General features: G+C 28.8%; 1 protein-coding gene across 3 annotated transcripts in view; it reads left to right on the plus strand.

Annotated features, from left to right (window-relative positions):
- The first annotated feature begins 3,840 nt into the window (after positions 1–3,840).
- Positions 3,841–14,921, plus strand: part of LOC112682666 (homeobox protein OTX1-like) — a 186,010-nt gene continuing 174,929 nt past the window's right edge. The window contains exon 1 of one of the 3 annotated variants that reach the window (XM_025553341.1): positions 3,841–4,334. The gene's annotated coding sequence lies outside the window, so the exon portion shown is untranslated. The remainder of the gene's footprint in view (positions 4,335–14,921) is intronic. The other 2 variants (XM_025553346.1, XM_025553345.1) reach the window with 2 other exon arrangements.

A 14,921-nucleotide genomic window follows, 5' to 3' on the forward strand; every position in this document is an offset into this window, starting at 1 on the left:
ATACGTTCGCGACACACGGAGTTATTCTCCCGGGGCATCGACGGCAGTCCGATCGACAGTTGGGAGGCCGGGGATAATCGAATGATTTAGAACACCGATAACTCCGAAAAAAACTTTTGAATTACCAGCATACCACCGGTTTGATCAGTCCGGTGCGGATGATAAGCGCGTATATTATTGTACAGTGTAATCATCACCGACAGTGTAAAAACGGTTTTAATTAACGTTAAATCGTACTGTTCATATCGGCGGAATTAGGTTCTATGTTTTTATAAATCTGTACTGCTAAATCTGTATCTGTTTTATTTTGATATGCCACGTTAAGTTGTGTTATAGTGTGGTAATGTGAATTTTTATAACATAGAAATATCGTTCCAAAGAGTTTCGGTTTTAGAAATGGTTCGCGAAATGAACGGTGGCGAAACGATTTCGACGAATAGTCCGGCAGTGAAAGACCAAGTCCCCGTCCGGCAGAAACCTATTTTCAATAAAGTGCCGATCTATCTTATTAAAAATTATACTCATTAGGCAGATATTATCATAGCTTTGAATTAAAAGTATTAATTAGTTATGTCAAGGAAATTTAAGCGTATTCGAATTGAATACACTTTATTACTAAAGTATAAAATACGAAATTTGATTTTGGTCTCTCCAAGATATATTCCACATTGGTAGGTCCTAAGTAAATGTTTAGAAAAATTTGGAATAGAACTAACAATTGCGTTTCATCAGAGTGTAGCGAAACCAAGTATGAAATTTACCGATAATGTTTTAGTGTGTAATAAAATAATAATAATGTTACGCTTCGTTAACAGTACGAAAATATTATCCACCCCATTGTTTCAATGTAGAACAATTCATTATTATATTTTGTATCCAACTGTGTGTAATACACCATCCCCGGTTCAAGAGGATTTGAATACACGTTTTACTAGAAAAAATCGTGTTAGAATATATCAATGGAGATATTATGGGCTTTTGTATACTACTTACATTATATATTTATGGGTATTATATATTAGATATAGACAGACATATCGAACACAATAGACGTAGATATAATATTATTATAGATTGGCAAATTGGTAAATGCTGCATGGTTTTGCATGAATTCTGGATGCGCTAACAACATGTGAAAGTTCTACAACTGCCTGTTAATATATTTCTAACAACAATCACTATTTTTTGGAAACGGTTTTCTATGCCAATATCGGTGTGACGTTAATATATTTATATTATGTAAGAGAGTCGGTTCAATTCTACTTCGGACTTAAGTCAATTCGGAAACCAGAAGCACCTTCAAATTAAAGCAGTTTAATCCACAGCACTTCATTATTATAATAAAATGATTATAATAATAATAATTATAATATTATAATACATAGTTTGAGAGCAATATTAAGCTCTTTACGCATAAAAATTGCTTACATCAGGTCTGTCATAGATGTCAGCAGCAGGGGATAGAGGGCAGGGTTTATAAGGTATTGTCCCAGGGAATAAAATGGATAGACAAAATTGAACAAAATATGTCTCGAACATAATCAAATATTGTATTTAATTGAATATATTTGACAAAATCATAATTTTTATCATGAATAAATAAATAAATAAAGAAATTGAATCATTTCAATTAGTTTTTATTCTATTATTTTTTTTTGATAAAAATGTTTACCTTACTTTTAAGTTCTACGGGTATAACAATTTTGAATGTCCAACTTGACTTATTAACTAAATAAGAAATATAAAAAATAGTTTTGAACTGACGTATTATATTTTAATGTTAAAAATCAACTGCAATAATTAAGAATTAATTAGATAGAGAATACTGAATTATATTATAAATTGATCGAACATACCCAAATAGATGCTCTATTTACAGTTGGCGTATTACTGTTAAGTATAGGTCCGCTAGTAAAACATCAACTGACATAACTAGTCACTAAAAACGTTTGTTGAAATAATGATAACATAACTTCACTCATATAAAATGAAACAATTGAATATCAAAATTAAACGTAATTTGTTTAATACTGTTAAAACCCGTGGTAGTTTCACTAAGTTTTATATTGTGTTATAATATTATAAGTCTGGAGGTTTTGTCCATTTTATCCATTTTGTGCATTTCGTCATCTTTTGGACAGAGCGCAGGTTGAAATCAAAAATAGTGGACAAAATTACAAACCTGATAGATACTCGCGTACACTTGGGACACGTACTCGCACGCGTGTACGAAACGAAATATACGCCGTATTGCATAAACAATGCGCGTCGAAGACATATTATTTACATAATAATATATCATATTTACTACAGCGGTGGTGACGAGCCCCTCGTCGGAGGAGGTGTGCGTGTTATTATTGCAGCGATAACTGCATCAGGGGGTGTGAAATGTCAGCGGGAGTTTCTTTTTATTGCTCGTCGTCACCAACACTGTTCCTGGCGGGTACGTCGTCGCAGTAGTGTGACAAATAACACGTCGCCCGCGTATAAATACAGTAATAATAATGTTAACAATAATGGTAATAATAATAATAATAATAATAATAATAATAATGCGTTATTCAGGTTACGTATATTACATTTTTTCATTGTTATTATTGTTAACCACGTTACACCGTCGTCACCGCCCTGTTACACCCTTCTCGCGTAGTGGGTGACGACGACGGTAATTGATATTTAAGTAAAACGGTCCTCCTCTTTCTGCAAAATCACTTGCATGTAATACGATATACATTATTATCAATAGAAAATCACAATTATTCGGGAATCGTATGCCGCCGATCCACGACGATGATCCTTCGTCTTTACCGAATGTGTTGTTAGAATTACCTATCAATAGTTTTTGAACGTATACATTTTCGAACAAGTTGACGGCAGAATGCTAATCAATAATTATTTTATATTATTTATATTACATTATTATTCAATATACAAATACTGTTACGATCGTAAATATAAATTTATATATTTCACTTTTCTTTACCCCTAACAATTTGTCTTAGGGAAAAAATAAATAAACGCGATAAGAGGTGAACTACATTTTTTTTTTTTTGTATTTAAGTAAATATATATAACGGACTACAGATAATGAACGCACATGTTTAACATTAAATTTGGTACCAAGTGATTTACAAACCAAAAAGGTTTTGTAAAAATGTATTTTTGTTCGGACGTATTTTGATCGAGACAATGGGCCCTATATTTCACAGAGGGGGCGCCGTTTGCAGTTCTTCAGGACCGTCCTGTGCCCACGGAAAAACGCATACGCTTGATCGTGCCCACGTTGAACGCGTCGCGGAATTCGAGATATTCTACATGATTTATGCACGTCGTTCATTGTAGACAGCGCTCACTTCTCATTTGGTTTCGTTGAGCGTATCCATATACGTGATTCATGTACACGTGGACATAACGAACAACACAAACAACGGCGACAACGTTAATATGCATACTGTAGCATGAACATATCGGCCGGGGCTTATTCCGTATTCCGTGTTAGACGATGGGCGGAACGCGAACGTGGTAGCGACGGCGACCATGACTGCAGTGCCGGGGTATAGCGCGCAAATGACTAGCGCCGCGGCCACGCGATTCGAGAACCGGAATGCGTATTAGAATAATATGTGTAAAAAAAAAAAAAAATAATAATAAACCCACGATGGAGAAAAAAACGCGTAAAACGTGCCGTGTGTTGTGCGTATTCGTATACACACGATGACGTTGCGAGAAGAGAAGGAAAACGACGCACGATCGCCGCGGCTACGTTGAATCGCGTATGCAGTTTTAGTAGAAGCGGCGACTGCAGCGGCCATCACGATCGCCGCGCATTACTATTATCGTCATACTATCTCGTGTCATTATCATTATCGCCGATCGTTATCCGTTATCATTGTTTACGGCCGATCGCAGAGGCGCGGCGGAGTAGAGGTGTGTCCGGACCACAGGTTGTCGTCGCGAGCTGTGCGTCCGTCGTCCGAGCCGACACGCACTCGACTGCGACGACCGCGCCAACGTGTGTGCGTGCATATAATACATACGCGGTAGTCGGTCACTCGTTTTACTGCGGTTATTGCGGTATACGCGCGTCGTTCGCACTTTGTCCCCGTATGAGTTTTCCGTTTGCTATTTTCCGAACCTCCATCTTTCCGTCGTCCGTTCGCGTTAGCGTTGCCGTTCGCCGACCGTCGTTCGTTTTGGTTTTTCGCTCGGCTTAACTGCCCCGTCGCCGACGCGATATCGGATTTCGTGGGCAACATACGAAACAAAACAGATCCACAACTATAAAATAATTATTATTCAATAATCTACCAATCGGCAAATGCGTTTTCCATCAGGTAAATATTTTTCTTTTACGCATGATATTTACAAATTATAATATTAAACAATACGATGTACCGTGTGCAAGTATGATTTGCGTCAGTGGCGTAGCTACACGGAAAAGGGCCCCGGTGCCGTATGTAAACTAGGCTCCCTAACTGATATTATTTTTAAATGGAAATTCAAGGTATACACATTATATATATATTTTTTTTTAAACGTGAATATTTATTTATTACGAAATTATAAATAACATTAATTGTCAGATAATAATAACAGATGTGCAGAGTAAAAAGAAAATTCAGTTTATTAGGCACCTATTATAAAAGAAAAAAAAAACAAACAAATATTGCCTGTATTACTATTCCGCTTCAATACTGATTGTTACTGGAACCATCACGTACGATTCGGAGTTATCGTTAAATACCATCAACATTGTTAGGAAGTATAATGTCAGAAATGTCCAAGTTGCCTCCTGTGCTCTGGAGCCCGGGGCGCTGCCCCGCTTTGCCCTGTGATAGCTATGCCACTGATCTGTGTATCAGCGCGTGACCAGAATCCGTTTTAAGAGGAGGCGGAGGAATCCTTACAAAAGTTTTCAAGAATATCTAATATTTTATTTGCTCTCATATTAGAGGTAGTGTTCATCCTCTTGGTTGTGCCGCTGTCATAAATTATTATTAGTGTATAGCTAGTGCCGCGCAATTATTTTTTTTTTCAAAATAATCTAATGTACGATTATATTATATAATATATTTGTACGATTTTCGATTATAATCGATTAATCGAGAAATCTGAGAGTGTAGTACGACTGTTAATCGAACGATGAATACTCGAAAAGAAATTTTCTAATCGTATAACGGTATTAACCGAATAATCATCGTATATCATATTACATATACTTACGGAAATCTAGACTCAATTGAATACATTGTCTAATAATACAATAAATTGTAGATTTGTGTTTAAAAATTAATATCAATCATAATAAATATATATATATATATAAAACCAAATACTACTTACTCAATAATCATCGCTACATTAAAAAAACGACAGATCGTATGAATCTATAATTTAACATAGTGATTCCACTAACACTCTATATGTGAAATAAGAAAGAATTTCCAAATTCAATCCCTAAGTGGATAAAAAGGGGTAAAAACGAAGTGTTAAATTTGAAGAAAAAAAATCACTTAGCCAAAAACGCTAAACTATGACTATAAATTTGCATCATGAAACCATCTTCATCTGGGTCAATAATTTTTAAAATCCCTTCTTAATGTACGTTTAAGGTATTAAAAAGACTGTTATGTCAAATTGCAAATTCATACGATTTGTATTTTTTTAGATGTAATCAGTGATTGATTAGTATTTGGTTTTTATATATAAATCATCTCAAAAAATACAAAATGTATAAACTTGAAATTTGACACAGTGGTCTCTTCAATACTCTAGGCGTATAGTATGAAGGGATTTTAAAAAAATATTGGTATTAGCAAATATGGTTCCATAATGCAATTGCTATGCTATTATCGCTATTGTAACAAAAACATACTTATGATAACATTTTAACATAGATAATAAAAAAAAAAAAATACATGCACTATCTTATAAGTACTAAAACGTAAAATGTTAAAAGAAAATGTTCTCTCATTGCATAAGCAATTATATGACTTGCATTTTTAATATAATTAGACAAGTGCATTTACAGTGCAACTTTTTCCTTTTTCTTAAATGACAACGACTAATTTTAACCAATAACTAATTATTTTTCATCTAATTTTTTTAATGAATTTTAGTAGTTTAACCAACTTTGTAAATAGTTTTTATGTTATATTGGCAAATTAACAAAAAAAAAAAAAAAAATATATATATATATATATATATATATATAAAAAGCGTGCGATTTTCCGCTTTTTTGACTGTATTTCTGAAAATAATTATTCTAGAATTATTTAGGCTTAAAATATTCACTCTTATTTATGTAGGGTATGTTTACACGTTATTATAATTTTAACTACTGTTAATATTTATTTTCATTTGTGCTAGAATTATAACTTTTAGCAGAAAAAATATAAATAATTATGTTATTTATATCGTTACATTTAATGAATCTATTGTAATTAATTAATATTTAATAAAATATTTAATTTTCATTTAAGTCTAAGTTTATTTTGTTATTAATTAACTTGAAGTATCAATTATTCAAACTGTTTGCCGTGAGCAAAACACGATTCAACACGCCTGATAAATTCTTAATTCTTTACACCTGAAATTTGTTCAGTTGATTGTATGGTGCTGTTATTTTATCTTTTAAATTTTGAAGATTTATTGAACGATCAGCATACACAATTGTTTTAAGTGACCCCATAACTTCTTTAAGATTTCATACAGGGTCTGTAAGTTCCTAGCCAGTGATTTTAAAACTGTGAATTTAAATAGTCGCGAAATATATAAGCATTGTGAGTTGGTACGGTGTCGTGTATTATATTATCTTAAATTTCAAGTAGAATTTAGCAGTATTTCTAATTTCTATAATAAATGTATCATGATTAATAATCATTGATTATATGATATAATAACGTAAAATCTACCTTATTCGAAAACTTATTATTTTGTAACAATTTTACAATACCTATTAAATTTCCAAAGTTAATGGTAAATCATGAACATGTTTTACTTTTGTATTAAAATTATATTAACTATTAATTATTGAATACGAAGTCAATGATTGGAATTAACGTATGAAGAATGTTTAACAGCACACGCATTTTATTGACTCTGTGTATACCTGCACTTGTTATTTGGATTCATATCTTATTTTTCTCTCAACTATTGCGGTCGGCCACCCTTGTTCTAAACCTCAACTATTTAAATTTATATATTTCTTGGTTTAGATAAATCATATAAAAAGTATTGTTTTTGGCCAATGATAAACAATATCCTGTTTAGTGTTTGAATATGTTATCTATACTACTATAGTAATTAAACTAAATATTCCAGGCGGGTATGGATACTAGCATTGTGGTTAACTCCATGTAGCGAAGTGGTTCTTAATTTTAAAGGCGCGGGTCTTGTAGTATAATACTTGTAGATGTAATATACTTATCATTTAAAGAAAACAAGTGATTTCTACGTATCACAAAGAGAAATATTATTGCAGTCGTTAATCGGGAAGTTTCATTTATATTGGTATATTGTAATTTTCTGAAGTATTGATCGAAAAAAAGGTGGAAAGGATAAATTTAAAAGCTTTGAAAAAGTAACTGTAGCAATGAAATATACAGTACGCAGAATGTCATAGTCATGAGCCACCTGCACAAATGCATAAAGATAATTTTCAGTGACACGTGTGACATATATGTAGTATGTATACAATTGGAAATAAATCACTCGGATTTATACCTAAAAAATACACCCACGATATCACGATATAATATTAGTTTATTATTGAATGTGTATATATTATGTATATTTCTTAAGGATACATGTATAAGAATTTATCGTTAAAATAAAAAACAATATTAGAAAACGCCAATCAAAACCGACGTGGTGGACAAAACAATAGTATCACGTGCCGTTCTTATATAAGGTGGTGCACGTAGGCACGTGATAATTGATAATATGAAAATTAGGCACGGTTATTCATTATTATTTGTTTAAAATGAGTTGAAGTAAAGTAACATAATTAAAATGATTGGATAAATTAAAAGTTGATTGGTTGTTCCTTATATACAATCATTACTTATAAAATAAAATAAGTAAAAAAATTAAAAATCAGCTTTATAAAAAAGTAGCTCTATTGTATGCTAAAATAGTAATATAATTTAAATTATTTTGATCAAATGTTTAACAATTGGTTATATAAAACATATCATATATAAACATCTATAAAGGTTAAGCTTTAAGAATAAAAAAGCGATTTTAAATTGAATTACTCTCAATAATTTCGTACCAAGAAACCTATTATGGTTGATTAATACTTAATAATGCCTAAAAAATTAGTTCCTAGTTAAATTAACATAATATTATATGTATGTTGTGTATTTTGAATTCAAAATCGATCTGTTGATTTTACCCATAGTCAAATTTTTGTGTGTTTTAAGTGATCAGGAGGAAATAATACTCAAAGAATAAAATAGTAAAGTAATATGATTAATTATTGACATGAGATTTTACTTCAATTTCCATATGGTTATCAAGATTTCCAAGATAATCAAGGTACTCTAAGCATATATGGTTTTAATATTATAAATAATTAATATCATGTAAATCCTAATATTTCTCTTTGTATACGCTCTTTTAATTGTAAATACTTAAATTGTCATATGTGATTATCAATTAAACGAGTTTATTTTATTAAATACCTTTGGATATTCTTTGATTATAGATTAATATGTATTGAACATATATTTTACGTAAACAATCATATTAGAAAATGATTATATAAGTTTAAATTACTTAAAAATATGCATATTGTCAACATTTATAGAGTTATCTATTTTGTTCAAGCTTAATCGGTGTTCTCTTATGGTGTTTTTGTGTGGGGCTGTACATACTTTATCCATATTAAAGTCTTACTTACTAATATTAATTTTTTGACTAAATCATATTAGGAAAACCAAAATTGTATTCTACGAGTTTAATTTATTCTGAGTTAATTGTTCAAATTTTTGAACTGGTGATTTTATTGTTTATGTTTAAAAATAAAATAAGAATATTTGAGCCTTCTCATTTGTGTAGTACTAAATTGAAAAATAAATTTAACTTAATTTTATCATGTTTTTACACTAATTTCAAAACTTAAAATCTAATAACTAGAAGTAATCTTTTACTACGTAAATATAGTATTAATTTAGAGAATCATAATAACTTCAATAACTATGAGAAATATTTAAATAATTTTTTTTCCTATATTTAAATGTATATTAATTTGTCTACGTTTATTTTTTAATATTTTAAATATTCTAATTTTAACATTTTTTTTCTAATATTCTTGTAATATCAATTCAGTTCATCTGTTTCAAGAATATGATTGGATGAACTTGCAACTTTTTTATTTTTATTTGTTTTTTAACTTTTACTTTTTTTGTTGCAAAATAAATTATTATTATTATTGCTCTAATTATAAATGAAAATTTTAAAGATCACTCAGTCAGTTTTAGTGTTTATTATTAATAATAAATTATTTCAAATATATACTTAAATGTTACTTGACATAATTTACATATAGTTAGTATTGTACTGTATTTTAAATACAAAGTGATACGAGAACTGTATTGGTTATATGGGTGAAAGATATAAATGCCAAAATAAGATAAGAAAAAAAAATGTTACCGTTCGAAAGCGCTAAAATTCTTTTTTTGTTTGACGTATCTTCCATGCACCAAAGTATCTGATGCTTTTGCAGATTTAATGTCCACCGTACCTAAATATCAATCAATTAACTTAATACATAGACTGATAAAATTTTAGTAACATATTCTAGTATATTTACTTCTAAAATGTGGGCTGAAATTGCGGATAATGAGATTATACAATCTACAAATGCAGTTGAATTATATCATCGACATTTAGAGGATCAATTTTTTGTGGCTCGGTTTCATTGATATGATAATTTATGTATTATAAAAATTACAAAGCAAAACATGTCTATTTTTGAACTTTCCTCCTAACAAAAAACTAAGGATATATCACGATGATATAATTGAACAATTATAATTTTATGGGTACATAATTTAATGGGTACTTACTAATATGATGTAAATAAGTCGTTTAGAATATTTAAAAACATTTTGATAAAAAAATCAAGCAATTTATTTAAACTATATTTATTTTCATTTATATTTAAGTACAATATATTTGATCAATTATTGAAAATTTAAAATATTTTGAAATACTTATATAAAATATATAAAATATTAATTGTGATGCAAATTATATATACTTTTTGCACTTTTGGCGCTTATGTCATACAACCGGTTTCATCATGATGTTTGTATTTTTTATGACCGTGTACACGGTTTTGACCATCACATTTATAGATATAGATAGATCTCAATTTCTACTTGGTATTTTAAACAAGGTAGTTGTATAAAATTCCTAATAGCATTCTTAATTATCCCAAAAAACTGACGAAATGTTATAATAATAATTACCGTATTATTCCCAGTTTATCGGTTTTCGACAAAATTGAATTTTTGTTTTCTTCGTACTCAACAAATAACAATTGAAGATACTTGAAATTTTCATATTTTGACCTACCACCGGTATCACCGTCTACTATTGATGGATGATAAAGTTTTCAAAACATTTTAATTTTCTTCTTCTTCTTCTTCATCTTCATCTTCTTCTTCTTCTTCTTCTCCTTCGCCTACGCCTTTCTCCCAAATTAAAACATTTTAACTTTATTTTAGCTATTTATAGATAGTTTAAAATGTTATGTTTTCTTAGATTTTTTTCATAAAATATCGATAAAATAATTTTGGTTGAATAAAAAGTCTTAAAAATTTAATTCGCGTTGATGTTCAAGGGACGTTAACTAGATTCTAGTTTCATATTCCAGTGGCTCGGATAGTCTAGCATCTAGTTACTAGATGCATTATTAAAATACGAAGGATGTCGCATCGTGTTTAATGTAAGCCAAAAACCAGTGATAGTTGTAACTTTGTAGATTGAACCGGATTTCAGTGGCGACGACCAATGATCTGTATACATATCATCGATCATTATGTCTTATACCGTAAATTTGTTACTAATTTAATATTATCATTGATCGATGGTATTGATTGGTATTCTAACAAGTTACACTGCATAATCTTGAGAGAGTGACATATAGAGATAAGATGCAAGCGTACTACTAGTTTGCCCAACTTGATTGTAAGTCAATATCAGCTATCAAAATAATCTAGTTGTATTATTATAGATAGGCGTTTCTCTTTTTAATTTGCGTTTGTTACGAAACAATAACATACAATTAAAAATTAAAAAATTTAGAACTTGGTTCTTTAAAACGTGGTTTTTCATTTTTTTTTTTATAATAATTTCACATGTTATACACAAGAAGACATGTAGGTAACATTTACTTATAGCAAAACTAACTATTTTTATTAATTTAAATCACTATGCAATCATGCTGATTTTTCTCATAATCTTAACAATCAAATCACCCAAATCATCCATTTAATTAATTTTCTTTATGGTGATTTTTAATTCCATGGTTTAAAAATCTCAATTGAAAATGTAGACAAGTTAAATATTAAATTAATATAATAAATTAAATAATTATAAATACTATTAGGTATAATTAATATAAAAATAAACTAAAATAGTAGTTAAAGTAATAGTATTATTATTATTAATAATAATAAAGTAATAATTTAAGACAAATTGATTTTACTAATAAAAATTAAACTTTGAATATTTATTTTAGAAATGTATTATTAATAATTCATTTGTATTTTTAGTGAGATTAATATTTTAACTTTGGCTCTGAAAAGTATTTTCCAAAAAAGAAAAAAAATGGAAATATTTTTATTATATTGATATTTATTTTAATGATTGGCCTACCTAGTTTCTATAAAATAATTGTTATTTTTGAATATACCCTATTAATTATAACATATGATAACATATGAGTATAATGTAAAAGTTTATGTTATTATAGAAACTATATGAATTTCAAAATATTGTCAAAAAGTAAAAATATATTTATTTATTTTAATATCACTGTCATAGTGAATTTATGTTATATTTTAAATTTAGAAGAATAAAGTGATGTCATTACGATATTTTAAAAATAATTTTTTTTATTGACTAATATACGGGTAGTAAATTTATGCTGTGAGTTTTTTTGTTTCTATAAGTATACTATCATAACTAGGGAACGGATTTTATTGTTATAATATAAAATAAAAAATCCAAAATATATAAATATCGAAAAAAATACATTAATTTAATTTAATATTAAAAATTACAAAAAAATTTTTTTGACAAGGCTTATAATATTTATTGTCGTAAAAAATTAATAAAAAAATTTAAAATATGTAAAAATATGTATAAATACCAAAATATGTAAGAATATGTAAAATAATATTGAGTTATTTCAATTAGAATGATCTATATCCTTCACATTTTTCAATTGTATTCGAATAATGGAGTTAACTTAATAAAGGAATTTCACTCGGTACCTATAATTCCAATTTTAATAATATCTACATATGAATATTACTTAATAAAATTATAAGTTTAATAAAAACTTCGATGGCGGGACAAATCACCTGTGATTAGGCAGTTATAAATTAACACATAGACTTTTAGATCAAACGTTTAGTAATGCATTGAATAAAAGTTTAATTTTCTAAAATAGATACAAGTTATCGGGAAATCTAATAAAAAAAAAAAAAATACATTATTACCGGTGTGTTCTTATAGCGGCATTACTTATGTGCTCGCATATGTACCTTCATATATAAATTACTATTTGTATAGTACACACACACACATACACACATTTAAATACATATTTCATTTACGAAGTGACACATTTTTTATGAGAACCGAGTATCAGCGTATACATACATATAGCTGTCTGTTCATAAGAAAACTGGCGGCCTGCAAACACACCATACACACACATACACACACCCCGAATTAGCTAATATTAAAGAGGTACACAATGGACCACCAAATACCGGTAGCAGTAGTCGTATGCACCTATATGTGTATATAAAGCATTAGCTACCGAACGAAAACGTCGTCTTCTTTTTATTATTATTATTATTATCAGTGGTGGGCGTTGGCTGGTGACTCTTTCAGGATGCCGCCCGAATGCCGCCAAATATGACAATTTATATTCCGTAAGAAAAAAATAAGAATCAAGTTTTTTTTGTAAATGTTAATATATTTTTACATTTACTAAACGTTTATTTATACTTAAGTTTACTACTACTACTACTACTACTACTACTACTACTACTGCTACTACTTTTACTACTACTGTTGCTCTCTGCGATCATAAAATTGGTGTTTGTTCGGTCGTAAAAGAGGCGCGCGCGCGTCAAAATAATATGTATACACGTTATCTCACACTTATCGAATTTGAAATGACGATGAATCTGAAATATCCAATAATCCAAATTGGCACCACACCTAGATACGTATATTATCATAAGATTCGCAAATCGGCGCGATCAAAGTGAATATTATTGTTGATTACTAAAAAAACATAAAACAATATATACTGAAGTTAATCAGTTTATCTGACAAAGTGATATGTCGCGCGCGTTCATACTGTTATTTTATTATTTTATTAAAAATCTTTATGCATCTTTTTTATGATGTCCAACACATGCTTGCTAATATATTTTCGAAAGTCTTGTAAATTTTCATCTAAGAATAAGTCCATAAGTATCAAAACACACTTTTCAATAAGTTGAACCATAAGGAACTGTGAAAATCATTTAAATTAGGTTTACTTACACTCATCATACGTGTCCTACGTTTAAAAATATTGAAATTGTGATATTATATTATTGATACTATACTACCACAATAAGGTGTATTAGAGCTTTTATTAGTAATTACTAATAACTTATAAGTGTGAAAAAAAGAACGTAGTCTAAATGTTCATCTTTTGTTATGTTTTTCGTATACTCGTATTTCGTAGATTTAAAATTTAAATTATCATATTATAAAAATAATGACGTATAAAAGTTATGTATTGTAATAAAAATTTGATTTATTTAAATCACCTCACTATTTAAGTAATACCGAAATATTTTAATTAATATTTTAATTTTAATTATAATTAATTAAAGTATTGTAATTAAATTTGCTTCTAAATAAGTCGTCTGTTCTATATTTTAATTGAAAATAATTGAAAGTATTATATAATTACGAGTACAGTGACTATTATTCACAGAAACAAAATAATTTTATTTGATTCATTATTTAATTAGAATATACACGATTAATTATCTGTCTCTCGTTTCTCAATTGTAATCTTAATTTGCATTGCAATATTTTAAGTCCTTAACCCATAACTATTTGCATATTAGAACTTTAAATGTACCTATAATTAGTATAAATAAAAATAAAATATTTTTTGACTATTGTATTTATGTATAAGAGTCATATACATCAGTTCTCGAGATAAGTTCCGTAGCTTATTTCAGTTAAATTTTTTTAATCATTGACACATCAAAATCAGTTCTTAATTTAATGTGATGACAATTGGAATAGATATTTAGGTAGTTTTACTGGATACTTACAGAAGTTACTTTTACATCGCATTCTTGATCGTTTAATTATTTAATACTGTCCAAATTGTTTTTCCATTACAAATATTATCACATTAAAAATGCTGCAGTTATAACAATATTCACTTCCTGTATAGCATTATGCCTTGACCAAGTAAACTACTAAGTTTTGGTAGAAACTTTGATATTCCGATTTTAAAGCGCAATTAAATTTCGTCTTGAAAATCCGTCTTGAATCGAGTTGTAGTCTGTGTAGCGTAAAAATCTATAGAGACGCGGCTGTTTATACTTCTTTGATCTAATTTAACGATTACTTTAGAAACTAGCTAGATTCCTTTATAA

Source organism: Sipha flava, unplaced genomic scaffold (genome assembly GCF_003268045.1).
Source record: "Sipha flava isolate LNK unplaced genomic scaffold, YSA_version1 208_pilon_pilon, whole genome shotgun sequence".
NCBI lineage: Eukaryota > Metazoa > Arthropoda > Insecta > Hemiptera > Aphididae > Sipha > Sipha flava.